The sequence below is a fragment of the Silurus aristotelis genome (genome assembly GCF_946808225.1).
Source record: "Silurus aristotelis genome assembly, chromosome: 5".
NCBI lineage: Eukaryota > Metazoa > Chordata > Actinopteri > Siluriformes > Siluridae > Silurus > Silurus aristotelis.
This window is the reverse complement of record NC_139578.1, coordinates 6,965,810-6,988,382: the sequence shown is the minus strand read 5'-3', so window position 1 is coordinate 6,988,382 and position 22,573 is coordinate 6,965,810.

Sequence of the window (22,573 nt, the reverse complement as noted above, 5' to 3'; positions counted from 1 at the left end):
CCTTGGGACTGTATATGCAGGACATTTTAAGGAAGATGACAAACAGGTAAATAGCCTCTTTCATGTTTCTTATCCCCGCATAAACAAACCACTTTACAGCTAGTTTGCATTAAGCAGATGTAATTTTTGCTGAATCAATTAAAATGTATTTGTCTATTTTTGCTCCTTCCCACTTGAAAATCTTTAAGTACTCAGTTAAAAAAAAGATGATGTATATTAACTTATATACCTGAACAGCCCTGTTGCTGGATAAGAGGTTTTTTTTAGCTGCAAGGTCGACTTGATACCTTCTACTCCAATATAGTGAGAGTACAATTGCTCTAGTTTAGCAGATCAAGAATGTGTTTCCCTCCATTTACCTCAGAGCTACTGTTGAAAAAACAAAACAAAAATAAGCATATCTATTTATCGACTAAGTTTAGACTGTAAACAGAGTTGATAAATAGATATGCTTATTTTATTTTTGTTTTTTTTTCCTATCAGGGAAAGTCCAAGAACTGCTTTAAAGCTCTCATCTGACATTAAATACAGAACAGCTACAATTGCTGAAGCAGAAACTCACCAACACCTCACTAACTAAACCCACTTTACCTTACTGAGGAGCATCATCCAGGAATGGCCCTGTTCAGCCTCTCTGATTTAGAGAGAGGTAGCAGAGTTGAAGATGTAAAGGTTTCCGTTGGGAGTGACGACGATGGACAGGATTAGAAACAAGTTTATCAGAGGGACAGCGCATGTAGGACGTTTTGGAGACAAGGTGATGGAGGCGAGATTGAGATGGTTTGGACTTGTTCAGAGGAGTGAAGGATGTAGTGAAGGAAGACATTCAGGTAGTTGGTTTGAAACAGGCAGATGTAGAGGACAGGGTTGTATGGAGACGGATGATCCGCTATGGCGACCACTTATAGGAGCAGCCAAAGGAAGTAAAAGGAGCACAACAAAAATGACCAATAATTTGCGAAAAATATTTTTATATGTATATTGATTTCTCCTTGCTAACCTGTTTCTCAAACGCATTCTCTCAGCACCACCACTGCTATGTGAAAATTACGTATCACAACACTACAGAGACCAAGGCATGTCCTGAAAGTCACATTGAATATAGATTAACATGGCAGAGGTAGAGCTGCATCTTTTTAGAGACACAACAGGAAAAAGAACGTCTGTATCTTTTTCTTTTTTTTACACTGCACTGATATATTTTTTGTATATTTAGTATTGATACTTTATTGTAATAAATTAATTGTGTGTTTAATGACATTTGTCTTTAGGAATCTGTAACATCAACATTCAGCTCTAGTTGATGAAAATGACATAAAATGCACACAGTATCCATATGTATAATGTATTTACTCATTTTCTAGCAATGAAGTTTACTGTTAGGGAATAAATGAACAAGAAAATGATGGTTCTATCAACCTTTTTCCTCATTAAAAAATGTGCAGCATCCTCACTAAACTATGCCAATGCCGTCTACCATTGTTTGACATCCCTTTCCAACCTCACAATTATTTTTATTATCATCTATAGATTCTTATCTGTAAAATAAAATTTGTTTTTCAATGTTACCACTTTACTGCATAAGAAACAAACATGCACAAAGCAACTTTGTGACATGTCCTGTTAAATGTGCCATACATTTAAAACTGAATTAAATGTAGTACTTATAGAAATTAAACTTTTGCCCTGAGTAGATTTTGCTGATTGTACTAAAAATAAGACTTCTCCAGTATGAAATCTTATAACAACTCACTGTGTGAACTGTTTGACCCTTCAGATCACTTGTTCATTTATGCAATTGGACATAAAATACACTATATGGACAAAAGTATTGGGACACCTGACCTTTTCTTGTCATATGTGGGGTTTTTTCAAGCCGGTGCCACAAAACTGGAGGCACACAATTGTATCGGATGTCTTTGGATGCGGAATAATAAAATTTTGCACTCACTAGAACTCTTAAACCTGAACCTGTTCCTGCATGGCAATGCCCATGTGCACAAATCCAGCTCCATATAGATATGCTTTACATGGATCGGAGAGGAACATCTTGAATGGTCTGCTATAGAGGTCTGATCTCTATTTTTGGAGTTTTTGGAAGATCATAGTTAAACATTTGGGCATAGTTCTAAAAGACATATTTGGCACTAAATGTCACCTATAGTGAAGCATGATGGTGGAAGCCTCAAAGCACAATTCCAAAGCAACAAAGGAAAATTATGGAATGGCCCAGTCAGAGCCCAGATCTAAACCTTTAAAATTACTTGAAGCAGTCTGGGCACAGGAGATGCCCTTGGAACAGCCAAGACTTTAAGATTTGAACCAAAAATTCTAAGGGCAATGTGGAAAAAACAAAACAAAGACCAATGGAAATAAGAAAGGGAAGGGTTTGAAGAAAAGGTATGTCCTAATTCAATGTTTGAAATTAGAGAAAGAAGTATAATAACAAAAGGTACTGTAGCAGTGTTTTATGGTTTGGGGATTATTGCAGTAAAAAAATCTGTCCCCCATTGACATCAGTGTGGTCCTGGGCTTTGCCAATTATTATGTATAGGGTGGATATTTTGAGGGTGTATGGGGCCAGTGGCACAAGAAACACTGTACATGCAAATGGGAGAACGGATTCCAGTGAATATCTGCATATAGTGGATGCCAATGTGACAGAGTTAATCAAGAGACCAAGAGCTACTTTAAGCAAGGCAAAATGATTGTTATTTCTCTGTCATTTTGTCCTTGCGAAATGGCACAAGGTCTCATAACTAGAAAGGAGTAGTAGTTGAAAGATTCTATTTTCCCCTTTTTAAGCTTATAAAATATAAATATGCATTTGTGTATTAACTTTGACACTGAGGTTTTATTTACTTTTCACTTTAACAAATTAACAAAGCATGTCATTTGGTGGTGGTGGGGGGCTTTATTATACAACCATATATAATTACCAGAAAATGGCTCCAGCATTTAAACCCTATTTATGAATTTATAGTCAGGCAAAAAAAAAAAAAAGACTAAAAATTCTCTTGTATCATGTGGTTTTCTTTTTTCCTTATTAAAATTCGATTGGCTTGATCAGATATTTAAAGTATTATTTCAGACATATAAGTTATTTTGCCATGTGTGACTGAAAAATCTATATGTGTTATAATGATTAATCACTTTATTGTGGATTCAAAATTACATGTATCAGAGCATTACGATTGCAATTTGCCTCGTCAGACACATGATGGCGCCAAAGTTCTTTTAAAATTTATTGTTTCAATCTTTTTGTTTCATAGTCTTTTATTTCCAAAATTCAATTAAATTCCTAAATAAAATAATAACAATGACAGAGAGATGGATTTTTTTGCTTTTCTGAAGCTAATGCCCCACCAGTGAAACCTCTGCATGCATTCTTTAATTTGCCCTCAGGTTTGCAGCTTGGCTGTGTATTATACCTGCTAGTATATAGTAGCAGCCAGAGTCTATATATTCAATTCATACACAGAAATCAGGATTTGTTTACACATATTGTATACAACATCAGGAATTGGGTAAAGTATAGATCTTGAGAAAGATCTTGTTCATGACAAAAATGAAAGGGAACAGAAACAATATTTGAAAGTGGTTTTTCTTCAGTGGAATAAAAGGCAAAGACACAAGAGCAGCACTAAAAAGCATAGAATGAAAGCATAGGATTTGCATAATGTGGCTCGGTGATGTGCTGTTGCTGCATGTGATGCATAATTGTGTAGATAAACTTCCAGTCTGTGTACATATGAGTAAACCGAGGGCGTATATGGCAAAACATTACAAGCTTTCTGAATTCAGGTCCAAACAGTCCTTGGCATTTTTCAATACCTTTGACCTTCAGGCTGACTTTAAACTTTGAAACACTATTGTTTAAAATCCATACTTGCTTTTATGTTTTCACAGCATGTCTTTTGCTTGGCCTAGTAGCGATAGTGTTTTTGTTCCAGGCTCTGTCTCAGCTCAACTGCCCAGAGAAAAGATATATTATTATAGTTTATATTCTCTTGTGGGGTTAACTTTATTCTCTCTTTTCCCCCCTTAACTTTCAGTCCATACTTTATATCAATATTTTTCCCAGAATTTCCCCAGATTCTATCCATCAGAGTGTTTTATTCATGAAAAATCTTTCTTTGTATAGACAAAAACAATTAGGATTCATTTGATAACATTTTTTTATAGATTCCAAACACTTTCCATAGCATCAAACTGGAGAGCAATAAAAAAAAAAGCTTAATTGATGTATAAAATGTAAGTTAATGAGCATCGTCAGACCATGGCACTGATATCGTGACAAGAAGGATGTCATGTATGATGGTAACTGTAGCAACAAGGCACAATGTGGAAATAAATAAGGAAACATAAAGCAATTGCATACATAATATGCTGCTCCAGTTCATCAAGAATAATTTTTGTTTCTCTGGCTGTTTATAGTTGCTGATGGACAGTGCACAAATACCTGCTCCCATGTGCCTTCATGACCAATAATAACTTGATTTATTTATATATGAGATTCTGCATGGCACCTTAATAAATAATTGAATTATTCTCCATCTGAGGCCGGTTGCACATAATGCTTCGATCAACCCGTATCTTGAGAATCCTTGAGAATCCGAATTCCCGGCACACACATTATTTATAAAGCGCTTCACAATTCTTTAATGTGTTCACGATAATTCATTTATTTCGCCTGCTGAAAGGTGAAAGCAAAAGAACATTTGGGATTTCATTTCATTTCATATTTCTCAGCATACTGTATATACAAAAGCCATGTAAAATTAAATATATTGAATTAATACAAATAATTGAAATCGAATGTCAGGTTCTTTTACACAGTTTCAGAAGAAAAGCACACTGAAGTGCTGTTTGGTGCACACCTGTAATACAATATGATAACTGTTATATTAGTAGCTATAATCATCAAAAAGAAGAAGAAATCTTCTACCATTAACGGCTATTGATCAGAAGAGATCCAAGACGAAAGAAACGCTTTTCTATTGAAATGGCAAGCAAAGTGGAAGAAAATCCTTTTTTTTTTTTTTTTTTCACTTTAGCCAATTTGTCAGCAACCCGGTCTTTCAATACCGTCATGGCTACACAAAGCCAACTGACACGAATTGAAGAGAAATCACCATGGAGCCGCACTTCCCACATGAGATCAAATTATCCTGAAACACAGAGTTTTTTAAGCAAGTTCTTTCAACAAAGAGAGCAAACGATTTAAAACAGCATTATTAAGCCCATCATCGTGCCCTTATGGAAAATGTAGCAAGCTATTCTACTTAACTCACGTCGAGCAAGAACGCGTTTCCGACCCCACTTCTATATGTTTTCAAAGTGGTGAAGGTCTCCTAGCAGGCAGCCAGTAGTAGACAACTTACCTTTTGGTTATTTACCACACTAATTGCCAACATGTATTATGCACAAATAGGACAAAGATCCTCTCCCAAAACTCTGGTACACAGTGATTAACATAGCACTGTCACAACTTTCTTGAAAGAAAGAAAGGTTCTTTATGCTTGTCACATGTACTTTACAGCACAATAAAATTATTTCTTTACATATTCTAGTAAAAAAGCTGGGGTCAGAACACAGGGTCAGCCATTATATAGTGCCCCACTAGCAGGGGCCTTGCTCAAGGGCCCCATGAGTGGCAGTTTGATGATACCAGGGCTTGAACTCCTGACCTTCCAATCAGTAGCCCAGAGAATTAACCAGTGAGCTACTTTTTGAAATATGTTACAGCCATCAAATTTATAATAACCTCATTATTCCTTAAAATGGTACATTGTGATATTATTTATATTTATTATATAATTTTTTTTCGGAATTGATATTGTATTGCACAACAAGCATCAAAATCTATTGCTTATGTTCACCCTTTTATTTTAACAGTTTCTGTTGCTGTCCTGGTATACTGCAGGCAGAACTGTATGCAGAAATATTATTGATATTAAAAAAAAAAAATATTCTGTATATGAATAAAGAGAGAGTAGCTGTGTAGTGCAACAAAACGCTATACTGTGAATTGATTTAGAAAAAAAAAAGTACAGGGTTACCGAAAATGGTCACAACACAATTCGAACTTCAATCACAAGCCCTGACCACAGCCTTTAAACAAGACCTTAAAGGACAACAATCCCCATTACTCACACAAAAACCATTGCTTGCAATCTCAGAGTTTCTATTTGAGCACACCTGTGCTTAATTATACACACACTTACACTCTCTTGAAAAGATACTCTCAGTCGTTTTATGTTTGTAAAGTATACGTTTAGGTTTGTCTTAGTCCACCTGATAATACCAAGATCATTCTTTGTTTTGCCCAGTTTGAAGTTCGTCCTGTTTCCTGAACCCGTTGATCTATTAATTGGTTTTGACATTCGACCAGCTTTACCGATTGGATTCGTCTGACTAACTTGTAATTGCATCTGTTTTTGCCATCATTATTTGATATTGTGTTTAGATGGCTACTCCCTAACACTGGCAGTCATCGAAGTTGTGGTGGAACCAGAGCCGATCCTTGAAACGCTGGATTCTGGGTAGGAACACACTTAATTAGACACCAGAGCACATTAACACTTTCCTTTAAACATATTATATGCTGTAGGATATATAGTGTCAAAAAAAAACAGAGACTCAGAAGGAAACGCATTCAAAACTCTACGCAGAGATCAAACTACAGACCCTGGAGTTGTAAAGCAAATAAGTCTACCCATTACCTCCCTCTAAAATGTCCTTTCATCTTGAATTCAGGACATCACAGTAGGACAACAGTTTGTTTTTGTTGAGAACAAAGAGAGAGGTTCATTAACACGTTACACGCTTTTCCTGTGTAATTGCCAAGTCATAAAGAAGCCACATGGGCATATAGTGATTGTTATTAATGGATGGTCGATATACACATGAGGATGTGTACTGAGAGGGCTGATGAATGATTTGTTTTTCCAAGCGCTCTGAGTGCAATATTACTCAAATGATCAGTGCAGCTGTGTGATTTATATAGAACACAGAAAAATACATGAAATTAGCTGTGATTTATAAATTTGTTGGCATTGTTACATGTCGTTTCCATAGCTGGAAACTTTGCCAAATAAGCTGTCCAGTGTGAGCTCTCTAATATGGTGCCAATACTCAGCAAGCAAATTTACAAAAAATCTTTACTTCAGATGCCATTAGGGATCCATGATTAGATAGTCAGCTTGTGGTCTGTTCTTTTTCAATGTTAAGCCAGTTTGTTTAACCCTTTTATGTGCTGCCATACTCCACCAGTGGGAACAGAATGAGGTCTGGTATTGTTTTGAATTATTCGTAATTGCTTATATTTATAGCTAGTCCTTAGAGAAATCTGAAGCTAATAGGTTATGTTATATGTTCAGAAATGTATTTTCTCATGCCAGCAAAACAAAAAGAAATCAATTCTGAATTCATGTCACACACTGAATAGTCACACACTCTTTGTGTTGTTAGAGTCTTGGCGAAGCAGAGAAATGTCTTATTTCTCCATGCCTTACTTGAATAATATTAATGTTAACATTTATATTTACATAGATGCCCCCTATATAAATAAAAAAGTTGTTTCAAAGTATTTATAAAAAAAACATCCCTGGGTACCATCTATATATTCAGCTATGTATACGGTTCAATATGAATATACAGAGAGAATCAAAGATTTTACAATTTTTAAATTAGTTTTCCTGGGTTGCCACTGTACAAACCCAATTCCAAAATAAATGGAAAGCTGTGTAAAATAAAACAGAATGCAATGAATTCAATCATTTAATTCAATCAAACTCACATTTTATTCACAGTAGAAAACATAGAAAACATAGAAAAATAGAAAGCATGCTGTCTTTACATTTGATTCTTTCAAACCAACCACCTGCATGTGTTACCTCACCACATCCATAAACCTTTTTCTTGGGATTCCTCTATTCCCCCTGCCTGGCAGCTCCATCCTCAGAATTATTTTTTCATAGACACAAATGCAGCCCCATACGATCAGAGATGCAAGCTCTACATTTCTCTCTCTCAGGGTGTAAATAACAATTGTTCAATTTCCAACTTTAATAATAGACCTTTTCCTTTTACCTTTGAGCTTCGAATGGTATGGTCTTGGACTGACTTTGCCAGGATGCCCACTCTTGGGAATAAGAAACTGTTTTGAAAGCTCTCCATTTGTAAACATTGTAAAATAGTGTATTTTAAAATTGCTTGGTGATGGCCTTGAAACCCATCACACATTAATGAGAAGCAATAATTGCTTCATAGAGGTCATGGCTGATGTAAACACACACTGAGTGCTCCAGAAAAATCTAACTGTCAAAACTCATGCTTTTAATGAGGTAGACACACTACCTGTTTATAGAAGATTGTGAGGACTACCCAATTGCTCTAATAAATCAAAACATAGAATTGAAGAGGGTGCCTTTATGTTTTCTCGTGAATGTATTGTACGCAGATCAAAATGCTAAAATACAGCATTTGTATCTATTGAGATCCAGGCAGAACATTGCCAATTCAGATCAGCTGTAATAAACCTTTGAAATGTAGGTCACTGCAAGAAAAAGGTCCAATTAGTCTGCCATCTCTGATGCAAGGGAGAGGGAAATTGGCATCTTGCAGGCTGTCATTCATGCCTGATACTCCACTGGGTCCCATTTGCATATGAGGATTCAGCACAATGAAAAAACAGATGCCAAGCCAACATCTGGTCACTTTCTTTGCATGGCCTTTAAGAAGCCATGGAACCCACTTGGCTTACAAAATCAGTAAATGTGACCCTCTGTTTTGGGTTGAAAACTTCTACATGAAATTCAGAGTTTCACTCCAATATATTCATTTACCTTGTGTGCTTGAGGATGACCTTTTGTATTGCTGCATCTGAAGAACAGCAAGGAAATAGATGGAGAAATTCCCAAATTCCCCAAATACAAACCAGAAGACTACCCTATAGATCAAAAGGTAAGAAGTTTATTTTTACTCTGCAGAATGAGCACACCTCAGCAGTACAGCAGCAGAAAGTTATTTGGGTATAGTGCTGAATGTTTTTGTTTAGTGAGGTTTATACAGTAGAACAATTTCTCATGGGCAACAAAATAATGAAAATTCATAATATTTCATTTAATTTCATCTTCTCCCGCTTATCCGTAATTCGGGTCGCGGGGTCAAAGCAGATTCCCCAGACACTTCTCCGTGTCTAGGGATCGGGCTGTCAAGGCCCCCGCCTTCGACTGCTGCCCAATCCTCTCAGCACCGACCAGTGACGTCGGAGCGACGTGGGGCTGCCTTCCCGTGGGCTCACCACCTGCAGGAGGGACCGTAAGGGACCGGTGCTGAGAGGACATAACTAATATGTTTGGCTAATTTTCCCGGTCACTCGCGGATATCACCATAGACCAAAAAACTTAGTTTTTATGGCATTTTATGTTGAAATAATGAAATTTATTAATAAAAATATAATTATTTATTATAACATGTTAAGTAAAATGTTAATACAGTACAGTACTGTATACATAAAATAGCATTTTTGGGTTGGCGTTTATCGAGGGCGGTTTTGGAATGTAACCTCTGCGATAAACGGGGGATTACTGTAGCATTGAAAGCATGTACACAATTTCTTAAATCTACTTATTAGCAAACAACAGCTTCAAACGGTAGTTTCTTATGACTTTAATTTGATTAATCCGCACAGGAACAATCAATGATGGACTTGATGAGTGTTATATTAGCAGTAGTGGAATAATATGTACATTATCACTCAAACGTTTGGACACACCTTCTTATTCAGTTATTTTTCTTTATTTTTCTTGTTTTTACCATAGTACATAAATACATGAATACATTAAAATTACGACAGCGCAAATATGTAAATTATGTAGTCAACAAAAATGTGCAATATTAATTTACAGCATTGGTGTACTAATGTTGAAAATACTAATAATATTGAAAAAAACACTAAAAGAGAAGGTGTGTGCAAACCTGGTACTGTATATGTATTTATATGCAGTAGTCTGGTTAACAATGAAATAATGATTTTTCTTAAAATAAATGTCAAATCTATCTTGTGTACCACTGCGTATGAATGACGTATCATCCTGGAATAAAGGATGCTTTTACCTGTAACTCACATATGATATCGTCCTGAATGTAGTTGCTGAAGCAGTTAATAAATACATGGTTTTCTGTAAGAAATCCCAAACTATAACTGCTACACTCATAACCTATTAATATGCTACACACTTGAGAAAACATCTTATCACATTTGTTCATATGCTTGAGCAGTACAGTAAAAAGTAATTTAGATCGTTATCTTTAAGGCTGTGTGGTATCCATGCATGATTACTCAAAATCTGAGGCATTTTTGTGCTAACATATCTGCCTCTGTAACACATAATCGCAAAAAAAAATCTTCTCTTTGAAAGATTAGACCACGCAGATCTTAAATGACAATGACAAAAACCTACTTTGAATCATGCAATTATGAAAGATTTTCACAGAAGTGTATTTAGCAAAAAAAAAATTAATAAATCTTTATTGTCTGCCATAAACACCTGCTTTCAGATTTCCATTACAAGTGTGATTGCAGTAAACAAGTTTCTTTTTTTAGAAAAGGTAAACATGGCAAAGTTATTCTGAAAGTCATATGCTCACATGCTGAAGAAACAGCATGTGATTTATTTTACATTTAGTGCATGTTTTGTCTTGAATTCTGCACCATTAGGCCAACACACCCAATCTTTCATCCCATAAAGTATGACTAAGTATTACTTACACCTTTGTTAGTCATATAATATATAATGATTTATATTAATTAGTCTGTGTGTATTATTGTATTCTCTTCATTAAAAATACTTTGTTTTCCAGAAGGACACAATGCAGTGGATATAATAAAATTACTGCTGTTTTCATTTACTAACACACCTCTGTTGAAAAGCCAAGGGCAAACCGTATGAATACATATAGTTCACTTATATAATGAGAAATTGCCTTTACTTTCACTGTGCATGTTCCATCACCACAGCAACATCAATCTGAAGTCAAGCAGACGTGACTAAACAGCATGCAGAAGCAGCTATGTGAAGGCTGAACTTTATTGATTAATTGAAGGCTTTATTGATAGCTGAAAGTCTTGTATTTTCCTCTTAACGTAAATATTTTATTTGTGCAGTCCTTGTTATTTCTCTTTTTCTAGCATAATTTCAATCCGTGATCATTTCAGTTCAGATGTTGTTCTTCGTTTTGTTCCTCCAAGTGAAATAGTGATTAAAATTTTCATGACTTTTAGGTCATGCATGCTGAAAGAAACTAGTCTTCATGTAATTGATATAAAATGTAAAGTTTCATTTATTTGTCAACGTTTTATAATGTCAAATATGACATGTTTTGTACTTTTAGACTAAAATATATTAAAATGTCTATTGTTATTGTATTTTCTTCATTTACCGTTTATAATATTGCCTTAATTCCACTTTCGAACATAAATATTCCACACGGAATTAACACAATGGTACAATGAAAACACATTCATTTGTCATTCATTTGTTCCTTTGTTCATTCATTTATTTTTTGGTAATACATCACATGAAAGAAACATCAGTCCTTCACAGAGCAGCACACACACACTCATTCACATCTAGGAGCAATCAGGCAGAGTCAGTCAAATCTACTTGTTTTGGGGAGTGTGAGAAAAATCAAAGAACCTGTGAAAAACAACAAAAGTGTGGTAACACAAAATGTGCCTAATGTTAATGAGGTTATATTATTAAAAGTCTGCTGTACCAGTAAATATGAAAACTTTTTCAAAAGAACAATTACACTAGCAGAATCAGGAATAGTGTACATTCAAAATGGCTTCACAATCTTGCTTATATCTGCTTCACAAATGATGATGAAGAGGATGATTATTATTATTATTATTAAAATTTAGAATTGGAAGCAGATAGTAGGATACAATTCCCACGAACTATGGAGGGTTTAGAAACTGAACTCTATATTGGTTCAGATTTTTCTGTCAGGCTTCATGTAAATCTGTCCTTGCTTCTTCCTCCTTAACCTGGCATTAAAAAATATATTTTTTTTATTATACAATACATTTGCCCTAACATTCAAACCATTCTTTATTATTAAATGGAGACAGGCACAACCAGGTACTTACAGACTGAATAGTAAGGAAATGCATTGAGGTCTAAGTGCTCTGGTGTCTAATCTTTTGCTTTTGAGACACCTCTAGGACTATGTGATTTGCTCCAGTGCTGTATGAAATGAAGATGAATGAGAAATCTTTCTTGCAGATCCCTGGTCTGGTGCTATAACAAATGACAGTGTCTTTGAAAGCACTTTTCATAGATTTCATTTAAAAAGAAACCCTCTTCAGACTTTATGAAATATGGCAATTATAAGTGAAGCTTCTTGCATTCTTAATACTAGAACATATAACTTCTACATCTGCTTTATAAACCAGTATTGTCATGTGAAAGATATGCCAGTGGATTTATACAAAACTCCAGCCGTGGCAACACCATTCATAACAAGGGGCTTTAATAATTAGAATGAATAATGATTATTGTTACATTTACATTTGCTGCATTTGCAGACGCCCTTATCCAGAGCGACGTACAAAAGTGCTTTTAATCTCTAGTAATTCATAAATCTACATGCAAGATTACAAAATTAATATAAATATAACTCGAATTTTACAAACTTGGAAAGTGCTAAATTAGGTATTTCAGGAAGAGGTAGGTCTTCAGTCGTCGCTTGAAGATAATCAGGGACTCTGCTGTACGGACATCTAGGGGAAGTTCATTCCACCACCTCGGTGCCAGAACAGAGAAGAGCCTTGAAGTGTACTTACCTCTCATTCTGAGAGAAGGTGGTACCAGTCGAGCAGTGCTGAGGATCTCAGACAGCGTGGTGCAGTGCGAGATGTGATGAGGTCACTGAGGTAAGATGGTGCTGGTCCATTTTTGGCCTTGTAGGCAAGCATCAGTGTTTTGAATCTGATACGTGTGGCTACTGGAAGCAAGTGAAGGGAGCGCAGCAGTGGGGTAGTGTGGGAAAACTTGGGCTGATTGAACACAAGTCGTGCAGCTGCGTTTTGAATCATTTGCAGTGGACAAATAGTGTTCAGGGGAAGACCTGCCAGCAGAGAGTTGCAGTAGTCAAGTCTTGAAATGAACAAGCACCTGGGCAGCCTGTATGGACAGAAATGGTCGAATCCTTCGGATGTTATAGAGAAGAAATCTTAAAAAAATCTACTGTAATGCGTTACTAGGTGGATGTCCTGCATCATTAACAAACAAGCTTCAGTTAGTCCAGAATGCAGCAGCCAGAGTTCTCACAAGGTCAAGAAAATATGATCACATAACCCCAATCTTATCGTCCCTACATTGGCTTCTGGTTAAGTTTCGAATAGACTACAAACTATTACTTCTCACTTATAAAGCACTAAATGGTTTGGCTCCTTATGTATCTATCCATTCTTTTAACACGCTACAATCCGCCACGCTCCCTGAGATCTCAAAACTCTGGGCTTCTAGTAATTCCTAGAGTAGCAAAGTCCACTAAAGGTGGTAGAGCATTTTCACATTTAGCTCCTGAACTCTGGAATAGTCTTCCTGACAGTGTTCGGGGCTCAGACACACTCACCCAGTTTAAGTGTAGATTAAAAACATATCTTTTTAGCAAAGCCTACACATAACACACATTACATATCATAACTTTGTGCTCCAGAACATCTGATCCCATGCACATTATCAACTTGTGCTGGTAATATCATGAACAGCAGCTACGCTAATTCCTCTCCACTGCTTCTCTTTCTCTCCCCATCCCGAGACACCCTGAGGTTTGGCCAGCTCCAGTCACCTCCCACCTTGTGATGATTACGGACCTTTGAAGAAGTAGATGCCGAACTCGCAAACATCCCGAACCATCTAGAGACGTACTAGTGCCATTTGGATCCCGCTACATGTGTGGAGTTTGACATTGGACCTCCTGAAGTGTTTAAAGGCTCTGGCATGGAGAAGCTGATGCTGGATCTGTGATGATCACAAATGCTGAGCTTATAAAACTAGGAGCTACTAACCATATAGACTGTATAAGACTGCAGAAAGAACATCACTTATAATCTTATACTCCAGTAATCATGTTAGTTCTCACTCTCCAGTGTTCTGTATTGTTGAAAGATTTATGATCAAACTCTTGATGTCACCCAAATGAGGATGGGTTCCCCTTTTGAGTCTGGTTCCTCTCAAGGTTTCTTCCTCATAACATCTAAGAGAGTTTTTCCTTGCCACAGTCGCCACGGATGCTCATCAGGGACAAATTCACACCATTCACCTTAACTGTTGATTTGTGTAAAGCGCTATACAAATAAACTTGACTTGACTTGACTTAAAAGAACGAGCAACATTAGCGACATGTGGGAAGAAAGACAGTTCATTGTCCATAGTTACCCCAAGGTTACGAGCAGTGGCTGAAGGGGAGAGCAGAGAGTCGTTAAGTGGAGATCTTGACCTGGAGATGAATCACCTGGGATGACCAGCAGTTTTGTTTTGCTGGGGTTAAGTTTTAGTTGGTGAGCACTCACTAATGAAGATATGTCTGACAAGCCTGCTGAGATCCGAGCGGAAGCTGTGGTATCTGATGGAGGGAAAGAAAAGATGAGTTGAGTGTCATCTGCATAGCAGTGATAAGAAAACCCATGTGAGGATATGACTTCACCAATGGAGTGGGTATAGAGGGAGAAAAGGAGGGGACCAAGTACAGAGCCTTGTGGGACACCAGTGGTGAGTCTGCACGGGGCAGATGTGGATCCCCTCCATGTTACCTGGTATGAGCGACCTTCCAGGTAGGAAGCAAACCATTCCCATGCTGTTACGCAGATACCAAGGTTTTTGAGGGTTGACAAAAGTGTCTTTTGGTTGACTGTGTCAAATGCTGCTGAAAGGTCCAGGAAGATAAGTACAGATGACAGCTTAGCTGACCGAGCAGCATGCAGTTTCTCAGAAACAGCCAAAAGGGCCGTCTCTGTGGAATCTCTGGAGTACCTGCAGTCGGCCAAACGCCTGACTGCCCATCAGGCTCGCTGGGGACTTTTGGGCGTGGTCAAGAATGGTAAACCGGATGCCCTCTCCCCTGACTACACTCTCCTGGATAAAAGGACACCCCACCATCCAAGCGCATTCTCCCACCTTCCTTAACCGCCTGTGCTCTCCGCCTGTACATTGAAAGCAAGGTCCTGCAGGCCACTTCGGGTCAGCCAGTCCCTGAGGGTTTTCTATGCCAGAGACTCTTTGTGCCTGATCAGCTGTGCTCCCAGGTGCTCCAGTGGTGCCACAACTCCGCCATTTTCTGACACGCCGGCCTTTCTCACAACCTGGCCCTGCTTGAAAAGCGTTTCTGGTGGCCCACTGCTCTAAGAGATGCCTGTGAGTTTGTTGCTTCCTGCCCCAGCTGTTCTTCACACAAGAGCCCCAAAGGCTTCCCAGCAGGGCTGCTCTGCCCTCTCCTGATTCTCAGACATTCCCGGTCTCATATTGCACTGGACTTTGTCACCAGCTCCCTACCTCGGCCAAACACAAAACTATTTTTACCGTCACTGAGCGCTTTTTGAAGATAGCTCACTTCACTCCCTTTGCCAAACTACCATCCGCAAAGGAACCCGCCCAGGTCCTGCTCCAACATGTGTTCTCCCAACATGGCCTCCTGTGCAATATTGTGTCTGACCATGGACCCCAATTCACAGCTAAATTCTGTGGGGAATTTTGTCGGCTTCCGACTAAACTCCCCAAAGTCTTATGGATCCACCCTTTCATTTCACGTTTCACATCTCAAACTTGTCTCAGCCTGCGTTTTGGTTGTGCAGTGTGGACAGATATGAAGTAAAAGGAATTTGTTACTATACTTAAGTATCTTTTTTGCATATCTGTAATTTACTGAAGTATTTTCATTTGGGAAGGCTTTTACTGTTTAGCATCAGTTTAACAGCAAACATAACATTTTGATTAATAAATGATGAAAGAAACTCCTGACTCTAAATTGCCATAACACCCATGACCTCATTTGCATGATTTTTTATTTTATTATTAAAAAGAAGGTTTTGGCCTCATTATAATTTTAAAAGATATCAATAAATGTTTGATTAATTAATATCACTCATTATTATCATTAATAGATTGATGCGCAGTAACAGTCTTTCACATAAACCTGATTAAATTATTAAAATAAAATAATTAAATAATCTTGTGACAAAAATGATAGAACATTATAGCAATAATAAAATATAGTATTTTGGATACATAAGTATATTTGAAGCCAAAAACTTGTGTACTTTTACTCAAATTAAAGTTTAAAGGGAGCACTTTTACTTTTACTCGAGAATTAATTTATCTAGTGCGTCTCTACTTTAACTCAAGTACATGGTATTTGTCCACCACTGACATTTCGTGAGTGAGAGTTTTGTGGGTGGAAATGCCTTGTTGCTCTGAGAGGTCAGAGGAAAATGTCCAGATTGTTTCAACCTGCCAAAAATATTATTCAAATAACATTTTACAAACATGTTGAGCAGAAAATCATCTCAGCATGCACAAATTACTGCATAAACAGTAATCGGAAAAACTAAAGCTGGGTATTTTTTAGTGAAAAATGTGCAGGTCTTGTCTAGTTTATGAACACTATAGCCTCAGATTTTTGTTTTTTGGCGGAAAAGAGTGACCCCTGATGTGGTCTACCTCGTCAAGCTTTGATGCATTGTGCATTCTGATGTTTTGTTTTCTGCTTAACTTGAAAAATTACTTATTGATATAGACTTGTCCCCATTCTCATGTTTAATGTGAACATTGAATATCATTTGCATTTGCATGATTCTGTACATCGTGCTGCTGTGAGAGGATTAGTAGATTGGATAACTGCAAAAATGAGCAGGTGTACAGATCTATTCCTAATATAATGGACAGTGGCTGTTTATGTGTTATCTGGTTGCAGGTCCTTATATTAAATCTAACATTGCAGCCCCCGATTCGCTCTTTGAACAGCAGGACATAAATAATATCTTGCTATTTCAGCTCTGACCAGTTTGTTGTTTAATATACCTGTCTGTCTCCTAAGCATGCCTGAGGTAATTCAATCAAATGCACAAAGCAGTTGTGATGTGTCCCATTTCAGCGACTTAACAAATTTTGTTTTGCATATCACTGGCTCTCGGCACACCTCATATGCCATTAAAAACCGAAGAGACATGCTGAAAGATGCCATTTCAAATTTGGCTCGATGCAAACATAAGCTACTTTCACATCATTTGCTCAGCATTTTATGCAATTTATTTAGCATTTCCATACATATTTGCCAAAAATGCCTGATGCATTCTCTGGTTTTAAAAGTATGAAGCACTCTAAAAGCAAGGTAAGTGCACCCGCAAGAGTTCTTTCAAGCACTTCGCTCTGGGTGAATATTCGGTGTAATTGAACTGTGAGTAATGCATGTTAGCCGTCTAGTTTCACTCACAGTAACTAAATGGGGCGCATACTTCAAATGTCACATTCCCAGGTTCGGAGTTTAATAAAGAAGAAAGATTGTGAGTGAATATTTACATATTTACATGCATATTCATATTAATGGATGTTCATAGTTATGAGAAAAGATGTACAAAATGGAAGTGAACATTTATGTAAGACTGTGAAAAACACTGAAACTAGTTCAGCAGTAGAGAGTTGCTTAAATCCATAAATTTCACAGGCCACACGATTTGTTTAACTTAGCAAGATTGATAATTAAGAAATTCTTATGTAAGATAATACTCCTTTAATATCCAACTAATTAGTTCTAACACATTCATATACAGTCTAATAATATAATGACACATTCATAATAATAATAATAATAATAAAAGTATTTTTCTGTAAGCAAGCAGGAATCAACAATTCCTATAAGCACTGCAGGTTTTAGAAGTCAATACCTATTTCATTTAAACTTTTGACAGTGACCACTGAGAGAAACTTCAAAAGTCCTTGTGAAGTAGTGAAGTACACTCATATAGTATAGTGGAAACCTATACATATGTGAGTGACTGGTTAGCAGTCAAGTCAAGTCAAGTTTATTTCTATAGCACTTTTCACAACAGACATTGTTTCAAAGCAGCTTTACAGAAATCAACAGTCAGGGTGAATGGTGTGCATTTATCCCTGATGAGCAGCCGTGGCGACTGTGGCAAGGAAAAACTCCCTTAGATGTAATGAGGAAAAACCTTGAGAAGAACCAGACTCAAAAGGGGAACCCATCCTCATTTGGGTGACATCAAGAGTTTGATCATAAATCTTTCAACAATCAGCAAGCAACAAGCAGCAGCATCATGCTCTGGGGCTGCTTCTCTCCACCCAGGACAGAGATTTTAGTCAAGGTAGATAGGATAAAGTCCAGCTCCATTTATCAAGCTGATTGGGTAAAAAAGGCTATCTGTTCTTGTGGAATATAAGGCTTGTCCCCATAAAAGATTTTTTTTCACACAAAAAAAAAAATCAGAGATATCCTTTTAGCTACTAAGATTGTAGTAAGGGAAAGGTGTCCTTGGTGCTCAGTAGGGATTAAAACGTTTGTGTAAAGCTGCTTTGAGGTGACATGCATTGCAGATTTAAAACAAATCCTTATATTATTTAAGGTTGTCAGAGACATCATATGGTATTATGCACTGTAAGGCAGGTCCATTTTGGTTGTACTATCATCAGTAGATGTTCATGGATGTCCACTTCTTTGCTTTTTAGCAACACGTCCATGCTTGCCTTGTTTACTGTTAAATACCATTGCTATCTTGCATCATCTTCTTCACAAGCCAGTGTAGCGGCTGTTCCTCTGCGTTGTGTTAATTTTTGATGGTAAATAAATAGGGATCTTCCACACAAAAGCTGGTTTTACGGGGAGATTTATTCTCTGTACCTCTCTCCTGTGTTGCAAAACCTGTGTAGCAAAACATATAACCAGACAGGCACTGTTCTCCGCAATGCTCATTTAGTCTGCCTCTCTCCTCTAGTGCCATTGCAGGAAAGAGCGCAGAGTAACACAACCACTCACACTTTACAAAACACATTATATAAAAATAATTCACAACCTTATAATTATCATAAAGAAATATGCAACAGCATTATAATTATTATGTAGAAACACAACAGTATTATTGTCTTATAAATACCTGTGTAGCAAAACATATAACCAGACAGGCACTGTTATCCGCAATGTATACAAAATATATATTAAGTACAACAGATAATTACCAACAGAACTCACAATAAATGCAGAGTATAATAGATATCAATACACTAGGATTTATCGTTAGTGTGCCCCGAAAATACACGTAAGCAGTACTTATTTGAGATGTTAGCCGCTTAGCTGCTAATACATCTCTCACACGTGCAACGCACACTCCTCATTGCAATCTCACACAATGCTCCGTTCACTTATTACAATACTCAAATAAACTACATTTACCACATTAATAACTTGAACTAATGGTCAAACATAACATCACATAGACTATTCCCTCACATTTAAACATGACAAACACTTATAACACTGTTTAACACCAGATAAACAGGGCTCATGAAATCGTACCTCTCTCCTCTAGTGCCATTGCAGGAAAGAGGACGAACTTCTAATTGCGCTGCCAGTTAAACCGCTCACTACGTATGACGTGAGCTGGCGTACATACTATAGTTAATAAAAGCCCGTAACGTTTTCAAAATAAAATACTCCAAAACAGATGGTAATAAAAACAAATAATATAATAAAAAAAAATTAACAAAAAAAGTGTAATCTGGTGTATCAACATATCCCTGCTACATCCACTCCCACTGTTTTACACCAGATTATGCATTAGATACAAAGTCTTTCACCATTAATGATGGATGTCACTTTTGTCTCAAATCACATTAGATTCGTTCAGTTCTCAACCATCTCTTTCGAGATTAAGGAAACCCAGGGGTAGCTAATCCCCAAATTACCCATAGAAAACCATGCCTTGTACATAGTTCAACACATGACATCAAGAAAGTGTCAGTTACTGTAAATATACTCAGTACACTTGAAAAATAAAGAAAAATTAATTGAAACGAAAAAAAAAAATAATTTTTTTTTTTTTTTTTTTTAGCACTTCAACAAGCCTTTCTCTTTCCTTAGTTAAACAGTACAAACATCATTAATTGCATACACTCGCTGAGTAGACATTGTTTGTATAAGTCTGTTAACTGGCTTAAGCAATCTCCCAAATCTTGACCTAAAGCCATCTCGTAGACCAGAGACACTCCCATTCCTCTGATCTTGCACAATTGACACTGTTATAGGAATTTCTGTAACAGTTGACATACACTCATCAACCTCAGAAGTACAACCATCATTTGGAACCGGCAAAACAGAAGAATTATCAGACACCAATGGAGGTACAGATAAATATGAGTGGGGCGAATTGTCCGAATTCGCCTTACACACAGGAGTTTCAGTTATTTCAGACTCACAATTCACGACTGTATCTCCAATAGCCTCACTCTGATCAGCAATAGGGCAACTCCACAGACTCTATTTGTGTCTCATCTGTGGCAACATTAAGATCTGCAACCCAGCGAGAGGTTCGATCAACACTCTGAGTTTGATCATCTCCATCACACGATACACAGACAGTGGAATCCTCGACATCAACACAATCACTACCTTCTTTCCAAGCCGGCACTGGCAGAAAGTTAACAGGCATCAATAGATTACGATGTACTGTCTTGGTACGACCTGTCCCAGGATTCCTTATCTGGTAAGTGTTCAGCACACCCCTTTTCCCCACAACAACATACACAACCTTTTCCCATCGGTCTGCTAACTTCTTTTACCCCCGTTCACCCTTATTCGCAAGGAGTACTCCATTACCCAACTCAAGGGAATGACCTTTACCCTTTCGATCATAGTACTCAGCTTGTTTGGCTTGCTGTCTTTTAGCATGCTCTTGAGCAATCATCATAGCTTCCCTCAAATCTCTCTCAAGAGACTGCACATACCTGTTAACATCAACAGTCTCATTGTTCAACATGACAGTTTCGAACATAATATCCACTGGCAATCTTGGTGTTCGGCCGAACATCAAGAAAAATGGTGGAAACCCAGTGGTCTCGTGTCTTGTACAATTGTACGCAAAAGTAAGTGTGTTCAACATTTGAGGCCATTTGACTTTAGATCTCGAAGGCAGCGAACGAATCATATCACCCAGGGTGCGGTTAAATCTCTCTGTTTGTCCGTTACCCATGGGATGATTTGGGGTTGTGTGTGATTTTCTCACACCTGACAATCTCAACAACTCTACCATAAGCGAGCTCTCAAAGTTTGCACCCCTGTCAGAGTGTATCCGCTTTGGAAACCCATAGATACAGAAAAATTTGTTCCACAAGACACGTGCAACAGCTTCCGCAGTCTGATTTGGGCACACATAAGCACAAGCAAGCTTAGTGAAATGGTCAGTGACCACCAACACATCAACCGTCTTGTTGTTAGAATCCTCCGCTGACCAAAAGTCAATACAAACCATTTCAAGGGGGGCACTTGTGTGTATTGACACGAGTGGGGCTCTTGCCTCTGGCTCAGGCCTCTTACTCAAAATACACCTCTTACACTCATTGACGTACGTTTTAATGTCTTCCTCCATAGACTCCCAGAAGAACCGCTGCCTAGCCAACCACAGTGTGCGATGCTGACCCTGATGACCAGCGTTATCATGCACCCCCTTTAGAACAGTACCCCGAAGAGCTGTGGGCACCACAAACTGGTAAGTTTTTGTCTTAGACACTGGGTTCTTAGAAACTCTGTATAAAACACCCAACTTTAAGGTAAGTTTACCCCATTGACGTAGAATCTTCACAGTTCTTTTAGACTCAAACACTTTTTCTCTGCGAGAAGGACGTCTCCCTCTTTCAACGAAGAATTTCACTCTGTCAATGACGGGATCCTGACTTTGTTTTTCCAGCAATTCATCATGAGTGAGGCTACAGAGCTCACGTTGCTCCACGTCTGCCAGACTCTCTAAATGCTGCACATAAGACATGCTTCTAACAGCCGCACCATGCTCCCAGTCACTGTGAGAGCGAAGAACAGCTGACAACTCTTGATGTGAGATTTTCCCTGTAAAGTGAGTGGTCCCTACATAAACTTCTTCTCTTACATTTATAGGCTCTGATAGCCCATCTTTCGTTTCACCATCAGCACGACTACAAGAAAGATGGAACATGCCCTGCACCTGCTCGACGGCAACAGACTCAGCCTCATGCAGCAAAATGTCGTAAGGTATCCTCGTCAACCTGTGCAAAATTCTCAAGTTTGCAAACGGTTCCCTGCTTAATGCATCTGCCACTATATTTCTCGGTCCGGGGATGTACTGAATGTCAAAATCATAAGGCGCCAGTTTCGCTACCCACCGTTGTTCACATGCATCCAGCTTGGGCTTTGTGAGAATGTACTTGAGTGGGTTATTATCGGTCCACACAGTAAATCTGTCCCCCCGCAGCCAGTGACTGAATTTATCACAAATAGCCCACTTCATCGACAAAAACTC